Source organism: Molothrus aeneus, chromosome 2 (genome assembly GCF_037042795.1).
Source record: "Molothrus aeneus isolate 106 chromosome 2, BPBGC_Maene_1.0, whole genome shotgun sequence".
NCBI classification, from domain to species: domain Eukaryota; kingdom Metazoa; phylum Chordata; class Aves; order Passeriformes; family Icteridae; genus Molothrus; species Molothrus aeneus.
The window spans coordinates 6,262,226-6,276,355 of NC_089647.1; the positions used below are offsets into that span (position 1 = coordinate 6,262,226).

Sequence of the window (14,130 nt, forward strand, 5' to 3'; positions counted from 1 at the left end):
TGCTGGGGAGCAGAGGCCTTTCAGAAGTGATGGTTACTGTGAGCTAACTGGCAATAGCTCAAGGACAAAGCAGTAGGCAACACTTCACAGAAACATCTGCAGGTTGGCCTGCACTCGGCCACAGATTAGATAAGGTGTTTTCCAATTCCTATAAAGCAGCAAGGATGCTGGTTTTGTATCAGAATTCTTGTACTGAAGGCTGATAGGGGTGTACTGCACAATGCTGCACCTGTTCAGGGGGATGCACAAAGCATTATCTGCCACGCAGTCCTTCAGCGCTCTCACAGGCAATGGATAAGACACACCTAATGACATATCAGTAATTAAAGAAAAGTGACAGCCTTGTTTTCAGGAGGCTGTGCAAGACAGCAAGGGATAGAGACCTCTAGAAGATGCATCTCCTTTATTGCTGCAGTAGGGGAAGGCAGCAGAAGAAGAACCGTGAAGCTGCCCCCTCATCCAGAGAATGGAAATCCAGCAGAGCCAAGTTCCAAACTGATGGCCAGGCAATCTCACACAGGGAAAGAAGTGAGGTCCACTCACAGAAAAACAACGATGCCTTGAAAGCTTCTTTAAAATTCTGGAGCTGAAAGTACTTTGGATCAGCACTGGAGCACATCGATAATATACGCCCTTCCCCTGTTCTGCCTGGGATTGGTGCCATATATTGATGTGCAAATTACAAAGACAAATCCCTTTCAGTCTCAGAAACTAAGACCTACACTCTCAGATAAGAACAGGGAAGGGAAGAGAGGAGAAACTATAAACAGATAAGTGAATATTAAAGAATAATTGTCAAACCTTCCTTAAATATTTTACCGCTGTTCCTAAAGGCTTTTTCTTTCCTGTCAGACTACAGCCGAAATGATAAATGGCATATAACAATTTTATTCACATGAAAAATTGTTGATTAAATATTGAAATCTCAATAGCCTGGTTTCACTATAATTCTAACTCTATATGTTTCTAATTATGCAGTCAGTATTGAAACAGGTAAATCTTTGGGCTTCCTATGCTGCTGTTTACACCTTGTTGATTCCTTCTTAACCTTTTAGAGCTATTGAAGAATTAGTAGATTATTCTTTTTCATCAGTTGCAAGTAAAGCATGACTATAAGAACAAAGGATGATGGAAAACTGCCATGGAATTTCCAATACCTGGAAAAAAATGTATTTCAAAGACATGCAACTGTCAGCAGTATTAAGATAATATGGTGCTCAAGTGGATGCATAAGAATGGCTGCTGAAAATTACTGGGATTAACCAGGAACTATGTTCTTAATGTTAATGAAGTACTGCTGGGGATAGGAATGCTGCAGCAAAGCATAATGATAGGATGTGCACACCTTAGTTACTATGCATGTCATAGAACAGAGGAAAGTAACATCTTCTCATCTGGCACATCTTCAGACCTGTTTCTAACACCGTGTCTCCTCACAGCAGTTTACAAGCATGCTGCATACCCAGCCAGGGGAACAAGCACTGAGGAAAATAGTGATTTATCAGAAATAAAAGAGAAAAAAAATAGCAGAAAGAGCTTCAGCACCACTGATTTTAAATGCTTTACATTTTCATGTTACAGGATTAAGGTACATTTTTTTAAGATAGCCTGGTTTACATAGGTTATGCTGAAGTGCCACATAGAGATAATGGTTGGGACTGCAAAAAACAAGAAGCAGGCAGTAACTGCTGTCACACCACATTTTCAGGTCCTTTTTCCCTATGTCTATTGTCATATCCTCAATGCCAGCTGAGGTTTGAAGGGTATATAATGGAATTAATGAGCAAATATTATTACGAGGGGTTTTTTCCCCTTTGACAAATCCTGATTTTCAAGCGCTTAGATATTTCAGGCTGCCACACTGACGGATGTTCACATGCCTAATTTGCACTGTTTTGAATTTGCCTTCACTGTGTCCCAACATTCACAAGAAACATTGTCTCTGTTATTACAATAAGCTGAGAAATCCCATCTAAGAAACGCCAGCTGCGTTTTCTGAGTTAAGGTCAAATGTTTGCTGGCACGAGAATCAAAGAGGAAAATGAAGAGTGGCTGATTCATTTCCGCTTTTTCCATTAAGTAAACAGTTGAAAATCTCATTCACAGTTATTTGCTTGTCCAAATACTACTTGTTTGAAATCATTTGCTGTTGATGTAAGACACAGTCAAAGGGAAGCCTCATTAAACTAAAATTCCTTCCTGCACTTGAGGTGCAGTGACAACACCCAGAGAGCTGATAAAAGCACCAGTGCTGCGTCTAGGATGACAAGCAAGGACTTCAGAACCAACCCTCATTAACCAAGGTATGCACTTCTTGACTTTCAATGAGTGTAAGAACATCATGAAGTCCGGGAGATGAAGCAAAGTATCTTCTTTTCACCAGATAAGAAACCATTAATACCTAGCCAGAGCAATGACATTTCCAAGATCTTCTGTTGAATTATTTCCTCTCAGCAAGTAAATATTTGTTGCTATATACAACAGTTTATAGGAGCACCATAGGAAGGAAAATACACCATAAAATTTTTGTACCTCAGTTATTTTTTCACGATTGTCAAAAAAAGCTGATATTGAGGCACATTGTATTGAACCATAATGAATAATAAAATGTTTTATGCTTTCAAGATAATATAACAATACCCTAACAATAATACACTGTGAACTCACGAGTATTTGTATTTCAGAGCTAAGTTCTATACCATGGTTTGTGTCAATTTCTTTTGCATTTAAAAATAACTTCTGAAATAGCAATACAATAAAGGGAAAAAGAGACAAACATTATTTACTTAGAGAAGTTTGTTTTCTTTTCCCAAATGTGTTATTAACTCTGCTTTAGTTCACACAAACTTCTCTCATACAGAAAATTATTCATTAGTACCTTCATGGTAATAATTTTAGCACTGTAAAGGAGATATCCTCAAGCTCTCCATGGGCTCCAGCTCCATTAGCATCTAGTCCCAGCAAGCCACAACAGCCTACCTTCAGTGCTTAGCAGAGAAGGAGCAGCTGTACTGAGTCAGACAAAAAGTTCAGCTAGCCTAGTCCCTTATCTCCAACACCAGGGATAAGCAGATGTCTAGGGAACAGGCCAAGCACACATCTCAGGCATTTCTGATACCAAGCACAGTTTAAAAATACTCTGTAAACCTTAAGGACTTGCCTTTTCATGAACTTAGGCAGTTTTCCCTTGAATTACTGCAAATTTTCACCATCTGTCATATCCATCGACAACAAATTCCCCAAGTTTACCAGTCATTTTATGAAAAATTATGTCCTTGCTTGGCAACAAAGCTGGCTCTTATTAGTTTGACTTTCTCTTAAACATTGCTATTTGTAGAAAGAATGAACTAGCAGTCTTTAACAACTACCTCTGTATCATTTACAATTTTGGAAACATCTGCAATGTTTCCCTCCTATACCAAATAGGCCCCCATCAAGGATCATTTAAAAATGTTTATAAAATAGACTTTTCTCTCTGCAAAAGGAATTAAAACCCCATGAAACATTTTTTGGTTTTTTTGGTTTTTTTTTTTAATTCAGATTGAAATTTAAATTCAGTCTGCTAATTCTAGTCCTTTTTATAAATTTTAGTATTTGAGAAGATGTCAGTTCCACAGATTCTGGGATCTCTCCTGAAGCTCTGTTGTCCTGACCTAGCCAGGTGGCGTTAAGCATTAAGTTTCCAGTCACAGTTCATAATTCATCAATCTCATCCTTGAATTCCCTTTGAATGCTGGGGTAAAACCTTCTGGTCCTGCTGACTTCCTAGTGCTCATTTTGCCTGTTTGTACCACAACCACCGCCACAGCCCATTTAAATCTTGCTGGTGAGCACCTGAGAAAAGAGGGAATCAGTCTTTAATGTACCCAGTTTCCTCTGCCACAGAAAACATGGATGTAGCAAATCCATGTGGCTTCTCTGTAAACCTTGATTCTCAGTTAAAAATGACTGACAAACTTTGCATTATTTAATTTTAAAAAAGAAAACCTTTCATTTTCAAGTTTATTTTCTAGTTATTCCTTTAATATTCCTGCTTTTTTGGTGGTTTGGTTTACTGAATTTTTATATTTAATCTGCCAAGATCTAAGAATCTTCTCTTTCCTTTGGAAGATAATTTCAGCTTTTCAAATTATAGCTTTTGCCTTTATTATTACTTTGATTTCTCTTCTGTTTAGCCTCACAAACTTCTTCTCAAGGGATTCTGCTAGGTGATATGTGGTTCTAAACTATTTTTTTATTTTTCTAACATAGTCCTCAGGCTGCCTGGAAAGATTTAATTCTCTTATTTGCCCCTTATAACTCCTTTTTAACAAGATTCTTCATTATTATGTAGTTCCCCTTTTTTGATGTTGATTACCATATAATTGCCCAGACCTTAATTTTTTGCCTCTAGGTGCAAACAGCAAATAAACACTTTTTAAAGAATAAGCTGAATGAAAATGGTGCTGAGAGCTCCCTCAGTCTGTGCCACCCTTTGGAAGATTCTAGAAATTGTGTATACGAGGCAGAAAGGTAGGTTAGGAATATTCAAGAGCAATAGAAAGTAAAAGCAAAAGAAAAAAACAAACAAGCCCCCCACAAACAAACAAACCCAACAAAAAATGATAATCAATAAGCAATAGTAAGTAGAAACACTGGTGTATCTCCCACTTACCTCCCTCCTACCATAGGGTATCACAGTCTCTCCCACCAGCACTTCTTAACCCTTGGTAAACCTTTACAATTCCATTTTAGAGGTGACCAATCCAGTGTTCCTAAGTAGGAATAACTAAAGCAATGGAAAGAGGTGATCCAGTTGCAGGAGCAGGGGTTGTCCTGCAGCCCCCAGAGGAAAATACTCTGGAGCAGCATTTTCCTGTGCAAGACTGCAAATTTCAGACTCAGTCTTTCCTCAGCTCTTAAATAATAATAATTAAATATGTTTTGGAAACGGTTTACCATGGTGCTTAGAACAGTGTGGATGTGGAAATTTTTAACCAGCCAAACTCAGGTCTGAGAAATCTCCAAGATCTTCCTTGCAATGCAAAGACTAGCTCAGCCAAACAATGAATAACTTGCTACACTAATAATAAATTAACCCAATCTATTACTTCTCTTACCTGTTTACTGTCATGCCAGTCAGAACCACAAACACTTTTATCTTGTCATCTCCATTTTTTCTGAGATTCTGCTCATCAAAGAGCAGTGTTAAGCTCCTCTAGAAGGATGGTGCTTTATCCTGCTAGCTTACCCCACATACATGCTCTCAAGGTATTCTGCTGTTGTAAATGTGGGGTAAAAATGTAGATATTCAACGAGCAGGTGCTCCCTTGTGACATTGGGTGGTTCCACATAACATCTGCTACACAAATTCCTGAATTGTGAAACATAATCAGTATAACCAACACGACTTACACTGAAAAAGTTATACAAATGTGCCTTTTTGTGTTCTACTGCTAGTGGCTGATTTAAAATCTCTATAATTTTATGTGTAACTGTAGCTGAACACTTATCTACAGAATCTAAGTATCTAAAAGGCCAAATGTCATATCCTTTCCCAAAACTTCTTTCTCATGTTTCAACTTGCAGTCTAGTACTTAGAATTACCTGCTCTAATTTTATCTATTATTTTATCCCACGGGCCTTTTTTATTTTAGCATGTGTTTCCACCTGAGAGCAAGGAAAATAATTATTTCAAAAGCCATACACATGCAAAATGGATTTAACGAGCACTAAAAATGCTGTGTGCAGTTGTTTTTCATACTGTACTTTCTGCACTTTTATGGGTAAACACTGCAAAAAAGGGATGCTTAAAAAAGAGGAAAAGCAATTATTGAATTGAGCCTATTAAGCAATGTGATCATTTTACAGAACACTAAAGGGGTAGTTCTTAAGCACTGCAGGAGGCTTTATTGTAAAGTGTAATTTTCAGACAGCCACTAATGCTCCCACCTGCTTCTTTTTTGTGTCACACTTTTTACAACACCAATTTCCCTGCTTTCTGCAAAATACTGGGGAAAAGAAAAATTACAAAAAAGTGTAGAATGTCCCAGCTGTGAGAAGAAGGTACAAGCTCCCAGAAGGACAGGATGTTTAATACAAAATGAAATTTTATCTATTGAATATATATACTGTATCTCAGCAAAAATGTTACCTGCTTCATAATATGTTATCTACTGCATCATGGCATAATTCTACAGTAGAGGTGTAATATCAATGAAATATTGGTGTAGAAAGTCTCAAGCAGAATATTCACACAATCCTTTAAAATAACTGCCTTTACCTGCAAAGACAAACTACCTACGTGGAAAGTTTCACCAAGCAGATTTTTTCCTAGAATTCATACGATATTCTTCATAAGATTTTAGAATATTTTACTGAAAATGAGTACTCATTAAATATAACGTAAAATAGACGTGCACTAAATCAAGGCAGGAGATATCATTAGCATGAACTCCTTCAAAATGACAACAATTCAAAAATTGGTCAACATTTCTCTGTGGTTAAAAATAACCACAGGAAACAGAGTGATTACCACAGCTGACATGGGATGTATCACATCAGATCAAATTAACAGGAGGCTGGGTTTGAGTTAACAACCACCTACTCAAACACAGTAAGTTCCTTTTGGAGAAATAGAAGCTCACACTTCTCCAAACAGAAAAAAAAACCAAAAACATGCAGACAGCCTAAATGGGATAAAGATACAGAAATGAAAAAGTAATGTTAAAAAAAAAAAAGGCCAAGTAAGAACATTTCAAGAAACTATAACAAGGGTGAAGAGACAGGCAGGACAGAGATACCAGAAGTATTTGCAGAAGATAGGCTCTATCTAACTGCTGAACAAGCCAAATTCAAGGAAAGACAACTTGGAATGGACAGAAAGCAAGACAAAAGACAGGACTAGGAGAGCCTGAGCTATCCTGAGAGCTGTTCCCAGTGACAAGGAACACAGGGCTGAGAACTGTGAGGAGGGTTTCGTACCCTTCTCCAAGTCTATGTCCACAGATATGATACCCTGTCCTATAAATGTAGGCATTTATTCAAGCATGTATTTACAGAGCCTTGCTCAAAGCTGTGTGTGAAATGTGTCCCTGGAAACTTCACTGTAAAGTCAGAGCATTCAGAAGGCATAAATCAGATAAAGCTATTTCAGCTAATGCTAGTTCTGGGATCAAGGCAGAGAACATCAGGGAGACTCCTGGTTAGTTAAATACACAGTAGTTTTGTTCAAAACTGTCCACCTTTCTGCTAAGACAAAGAGCTAAACATAAAACAGTGAAACTCCAGTATCTAGTACCTAACCCTAACCCCCCCCCCTTTTTTTTTTTTCACTTACTTGATTTCACTTGTAGGTGGTCCTTTCCAGAGAAACCAGAGACTCTTAAATTCAGGATTTCTTATGTACAAATGTGTGTGAAGCTTAAGGGAGAAATGCTTTGATACCACATTCATGTTTTACAAGAGTAATATTTCATTGTAGATATGGACAAATCCATCCAATTTTCCAAATCATTATCATTTATTGATACTGCCTTAACTTCCAGTTTGAGCTGTGGATTCATTCTGCACAGTGATTTATAGACACAGAATCATGGATGCTTTTCCAGATTCATTATGATAATTCATATAGGCAGAATTGATACCAGCATTCCTTTATAGGCTGCTAGGTACTCATGACACAAACCCAGATAGCAGTGAATAAAATCTATGTAGAAAATGAGATAATTTCTTACAGAACCTCCATCTCACCTGCCAGAGAGGCCAGGAAGTGCATCATATAAAAGTAGGACAGAAAAAACTGTCCATGGACAAAAGGCTGGCCATCAGAGGGTAAACCTGCCATTAGGATGCAGTTTCAAAGCAATATTGGCAAACTGCTCACACAACACATTAATGGCTGAATATCAAGTGGGCTTCCACAATTTTCTGCCCCAGATTCTGATTTCACTCTCAAGCACAGGTTTGTAGGCATGCTAAGAACTCACTGTTACAACTCAAACCAAGGATGAGATATCTTCTGAGTGGGATGCTGTGTCACTCGAAAACACTCTTGGGAAAATAGGGACTGTGATCAATGTTAGACATGAAATATACACCATTTATTTTTCAGTTTTGAACTTAGGAATTTTTGCTGCTTCTGTTCCCAGCTGTAAATTTGAGGCAAGTGAATAATCTAATCATGCAAAGGTGTGGTAAAAAAACCCATTTAAATATTTGCTAAGTTCTTAGATACGATGGAAATTAAAAAAAAATCTAAAAACCATATGAACAGTATGAAGGACGTCTAATTCTCTCTTCTGAGGGTATACATCAAACAAGACATACAGGTCATTCATAGCTACCATTCGTAATTAATGTTTCACTGAAGGAGTCAAGAATCCTCTTCAAAGGTTATATTCTGCCAAGAAAATCATTATCATGTTTGGTTTTGTTGTGCTTTTCTCTATAACTTTCATGAGCTCACCAATAATGTTATTCTAATGAAGGATACCTATGCGAGTTTCCTAAATAATACAAAGAAAATCAGGAAATTGAATGTGTCCCTCCTAGTACTTCTCAAAATGCCTACCTCAGGCTCAGATGTCTTTCCACTTTGAACTAGTTTGAACTAAGGCAAGTATTCAGAGGAAGGAAGAGATTTTATCCTCTTTTCTTTACAATACCTTTCATCCTTAAGCCTGTGACAAAATGATTCATGAGATAAATTTTTCTATAATTTTTTCAACTACCAAACATGTGAAAATTCTGCAGAAATGGCAGGATCTGTAGATGAAGAAGACAGTGTATGTTGTCTACTCTGACTCTGGCAGGTCTTTGGTGACTGTCTCCAATGACATTCATTGTACCCAAGCTGGGATGTCACTGTCACCTAGATGTTTGTGCCACTCCATGGGTGAAAAACTGTCTGCACCATTGACGGAGCTGAAGGAACACTCTACCCAGGGGATGGTTAAAAGCATATTTCTTCAGGAGTCTATCCTGGTCCTGTTTAACTCTTTAATACCAAAGGCCTGGTGGAATGTGTTCATTAAGCTGGCTGCACTGATACATCTGAGGGGATGCCACTGTTCAGAGGGGCTTCTGTGGCCTGGAGGAACGGGCCAACAGGTTTCTCATGGGAGGCAGGGAATTCAGCAAGGATATAAAATCCTGCATCTAAGCTGAGAAGAACATGGAAGTTGTGGCTAACAGTAGATTTAACTAGAGCCAGCCTGAGTCCAGGCTCTGCTGCTTTCAGGTGACTGGATATGAGTTAATTCCCTTCACTGGCTTTCCTCAGTCTCACCTAGAGCCCTGCCAGGTCCTTCTCAAATGAATCAGCCACTCTCTCTCTGGCTTCCCTGGGTGGTGTATGTTTCTTGTTACCATTAGTATTTGTTTCCACCAACCTTTACAAAATGTTTGCCTCACTCAAGGGAGTCTTCTTTAAACAGATGCTAGAAAAGACAGGACACTGTGTGGAGATACTGCACACATCATTTACAATGACTTGATAGCCCAAGCCTGGCTCTTTGGTGTGCACTCATCATTAAAAGTGAACACCTTTCCTTACATTAATATGTTTATTTGTCCATACTTTATACTACTCTGTACATACTCGTGTTTGGTTTTGGTTGTGTTTTTCTCTATAATTTTCATGAGCTCACAAATAATATTATTCTAATGACAGATACCTATGTGAGTTTTCTGAAATAAAAATCTTCCCTATTTATCTCAAACAAGGCCAAATATTCACTTTACATTAGTCAACCAAGTGTACTTTGATTCCCCTGAGGTTCATGGAATGGAAAGACATTTCTCTAAAGCACACAGGAGACAGCTAACTTTTTCTTTGTTTCCTGTGCCCTAATTATTCCATTATATTTTGATGTCCTTTCTCCTGACTTAAAAAACTCACATATTTCATGCATGCTTTGATGAGAGTACTGACTAAGAATATTAAATATTGACCCTTTCTTTCATTATGGTCAGTTTTTGAATTTACTTTTAGGGCAGTTTTGAGTCACTAGACTATATTGTTAAGACACAACACAAAGTGTAGAGAAGTTACAGGTTGCAATAAGAAAACATTGGCTTTTAAAAAAATTTGTAAGCATGGATGACTGTAAATGATCATTTTTTTCTTTACTTTCTATATTTTTTTACAGCTACCTCATGTTTATTTTAAAATACTCAAAATACTGTCAGGCAATATGATTTCAGAAAAGTCTAGACATTACATAAAAAGGATGTCTAGGATTTCTGAAGTTTAATTACATTTCCTTCTTTGGAAAATAAACAAAGTCTTGGTAAAACTATATTATGCTAAAAGACGAAATTAATTAAGAAGTAACAACACCTTACATATATATTAGGCAAGCTCATTGATTAAAATATTACAGACTGACAGCTGTCCTGGGATCCAGCCAAAAACAATGGAAAAGAAAGCAGTGCTAAGAATTGAAAAGGGAAGAGATTCAATTTGGTTTGAAACTGCACAAAAGCACCTCCAAAAAAGGAATGCTGCTGAATAGTCATATCAAGTACAGAGGGTCTTGACCTTGGTTATGCAGAGAAAAGGCTAAATACATTTTTACCTGTAATTTGGAGAAAACAAAAAAAGCCCAAAACACAACAACCCTGGACATCAATATTAACAAAATCGTCAACAGCGTGAAGAAACCAGCGACTGAGTCTTGCAAAAGGAAAGACTAAGCTAACAAAAATACATATATTCAAAGTTTTCCAAAAGAAAACTCTTAAATTTTTTATGCCAACTGTGCATTTATTAATTGGACAAAATCCTCACAAATGCTATATCTCAAGATCCCTTACAATATTCCACATAATAGGGTATACTCCTAGAGTGAGTCATGTTATCTGTAGTAAACTGATGAATATATTTCCTTTTTTCCTTTACATCAACAGAAAAATTTAATTGAAAATGTCACAGATTTATTCATGCAATATTCCAGACACCAGCTTTCTGCTGCTGTTTCTTAGAGCTGGTGCCTGAAGTGCTACACAACTGGGTCGGAACATCACCAAATCCACATGGCCTGCCTCTGCAAAACCATCACAGAACAGGCAGGCAGGAAGCCTGGCCTGCTCCTTTTAATGGTATTGTCCCACTTCCACAGCAGCAACACAGTGGTTACCCAGAAGAAGGTCATTTTCAGCTCCTGCCTCGAAGTAACACAAATTAGCACAGGGCCTGACTGGAGCCAGAGCTGTCCTCATCCTCCCAGTGATGAGCAAAGAGGTAAAACAGCACAGTTACAGAAATAGTGCAGTCTGTCTTACACCCTCTTATGTTGCCTCACTCAATCACATTTCCATCTTCCTCTCCACCCCTCTCTGCTCTCCTCTCCATGCCCCCAGCTTCTCCCCCTTAGCCCGCTCTCGGCATCCCTGTTCCAACACTGGGATCCCTTTACCAAGACCATGAACCCATCCACAGCAAGTGGGAACCCCAGAGGCTGGGATAATCCCAGCCCACCTCACATGCTGTGATAGCTGATGCTGCTCACATAAAAGGGTCTGAGGACATTTTTTTCTCCTGTCCAAAGTCATGGCTAATGACTGGCCAAGAGAAATCTTATACCTCAAATTGTGAAACCTCAGCAGGGCCCTAGATCTAACCCTTAGTACAGTTGTTCTTTGTAGTTGTTCTCTGTCCATCTTCTGTATGTATCCCTGGAGGATGCTGTTTCAACAAGAGATGCAAAGTGCAGTTGATTTCCCTGAGGTTTGGTTTCAGCAAGTCTTCCCTCCCATTTCCTGCTACAGGGCTGTAAGTTAGGAAGGGCTTTCCCTCAGGACTGTAGATTGGAAACACAGCATCAGTGTAATGATGATGCACATGGTTTGAGGGACAGAATCCCCTTCCAGGAAGGTGATTCACCTTTCAGGATGATGAGCTGTAAGGTGGTGTATGATGCTGTAAGTATCATACTTATGATGGTGCATGAGCTGTGTGATGCTGTAAGTACATTCCAGCTTTAGCCTCATCCTGTTTTTTCCCTTTGGAAAAGAATTCCTCAGCAGCAGCTACCAGTATCATCAATGTCACCACAGCCACCACCTGGCTTCACCCCTTCTCAGTTGCCACTTGGACGCTTCTGAAAATTGCTCTGGGATGCAAGGGAAATGCACCTCTAAGTAAGTGTTCATTTACTGCTGCCTGCAGGAAGCAGGAGAGACTGTGCCATAAAGTATACAGAAATTAACCCATGGCGTGCAAACGGCTGTGACGGACCACGGCTGGCCCTGAGCTCTCCATGAAGCCCACAATTCATCACTTACCTTGTGACATTGACATATCTGGGCTCGGTGGACCTCTCCAATTCCTCTCTTTCTCCCAGCCAGTGGTACTCACAATGCAGGTTGGGAGCATGACTTTCCTGTTTCTCAAGCTAAGCCACAGCAAACTGCTCCCAGGAGGATGCCTATTTATTACTGGCCCTGTGCCATGAAAGACTGACCTAATGAAGCAATTAAGAGCAGCTGAAGTTGGCAGTGCATGTGGCCTGGACAATTAGAGGTGCATTTATTGGCAAAATATTTGTGCCCCAAAGGCTACCACATACAGGTCCTCTGTCTTGATAATTCTGTCATGTGAAGATTTTTTTTTCTTTCCCTTTCAAAACCACATACAAGTTTTGCACTTGAATCCTTTAAGGACAGAACACAGCTTTACTTAAAATAAATAAACAAACAGTAACACCTTAATTGAAGCTCTCTTTTAATTACTAAGTTATAACGAGTGCCTCCTAATGTTTAAAGTATATCCAGAATATAATGTGTACCAAATAATAAATATTGCATATGCCAAGTTATCTCACTTTTACTCCTCTGATTCTTTCCCTGATCCTGCTGTGAGTGAGGAACTGAGTGGGCCTAGAATGCTTCAAGTCTATTAGCCAAAGAGAGCACTTCATCTGTTAAGTCATGAGGAAAATACTGAGATAAGGAAAATGCTACATATCACCCAGCCTATGGGTGCACTCAGCGCAATCAGTGCTGACATCTTTCCTAAAATTGAGCACTTGCACATCTTCAGCAGATTTTGAAAATAAGGGGGAAACAGACTCTACCTCTTCATACTCGAGGAAATGTTCAAGGAATATGAGATAAAATAACAACTCCTTATCCTTCAGGTACATTATAAAAGCAAGAGAGGGCTCACAATGGAATTTTGTGTTACTGACAGAAGTACTTTTCTCAGCAACACACACATATCGGAAGTACACAGGTACAGAAAAGACCAATTACATGGAGCATCAGGTCAGACTAATTAGATGGACTACCAGTTTTCTGGTCTCAAGCAGGGAAGAAGCACGATCTAGGTGCTCACCCAGTCAAGATCTGGATGGAGGAGCTGCTTTAAAATGATGCAGGCACATAATAGATTAAAAAAAAAAGTACCTATGGAGTTTAAATTATGCCAGGCATAACTCAGAAGAGCTTTTGAAAATAGAAATTTTGGACTTCAATGCCTTACTTGACCTAAGTCTGACTTCAGGCTCCTACATAAAGCAATTCCATGAAGTCACTAAAACTACACCAGGGAGAAATTCAGCCATAAGTGACATGATTTTTGTCATGCAATTTACACCTTTTCTAGCTTCAAAATATTATTTCATTATCATTTTCAAGACCATTCTAAATCTGTGTATCATCACAACACTATATATTGATCTTTTGAGCAATATTTAAGAAACTTGATTCATAATGACTTAATATTAAGCAATTGGATTATGGATATATATATATATAGATATATATATATATTTATGAGTAAATACATAACAGCCCCTCTGGGCAGTTAAGTGTTTTCAAGAGTCAAGTCTATTTAAGTAGTAGATTCTGTGCAAGGGTTAACCTCTGCAGATTTGTCTCTAAAGATATTAATAGAAAAGATGTTAATTCCCAAGGAAAACAATTTACATTCTTAAAGCAGGCTACACCTTTCCAAATCCTGGTAGAAACAGGCAGCCAACTTGCACATATAATTAAACTTCAAATTCCCCTGTAAATGGCAGCCAAAGTTCAATATATTTTTTTCTGAGGCTGGTTGATGTAGGAAGATTTTCATGAGATGTTTTCTCCTCTATCATCAATTTAATGATGTAAACAGAGATAGATTAAACCTGCACACCTTTCAGG

The 14,130-nt window shown here is 38.4% G+C and overlaps 1 protein-coding gene across 3 annotated transcripts in view; it reads right to left on the reverse strand.

Annotated features, from left to right (window-relative positions):
• Positions 1-14,130, reverse strand: part of CADM2 (cell adhesion molecule 2) — a 573,596-nt gene that overhangs the window by 70,604 nt on the left and 488,862 nt on the right. The gene's annotated exons all lie outside the window — the stretch shown is intronic.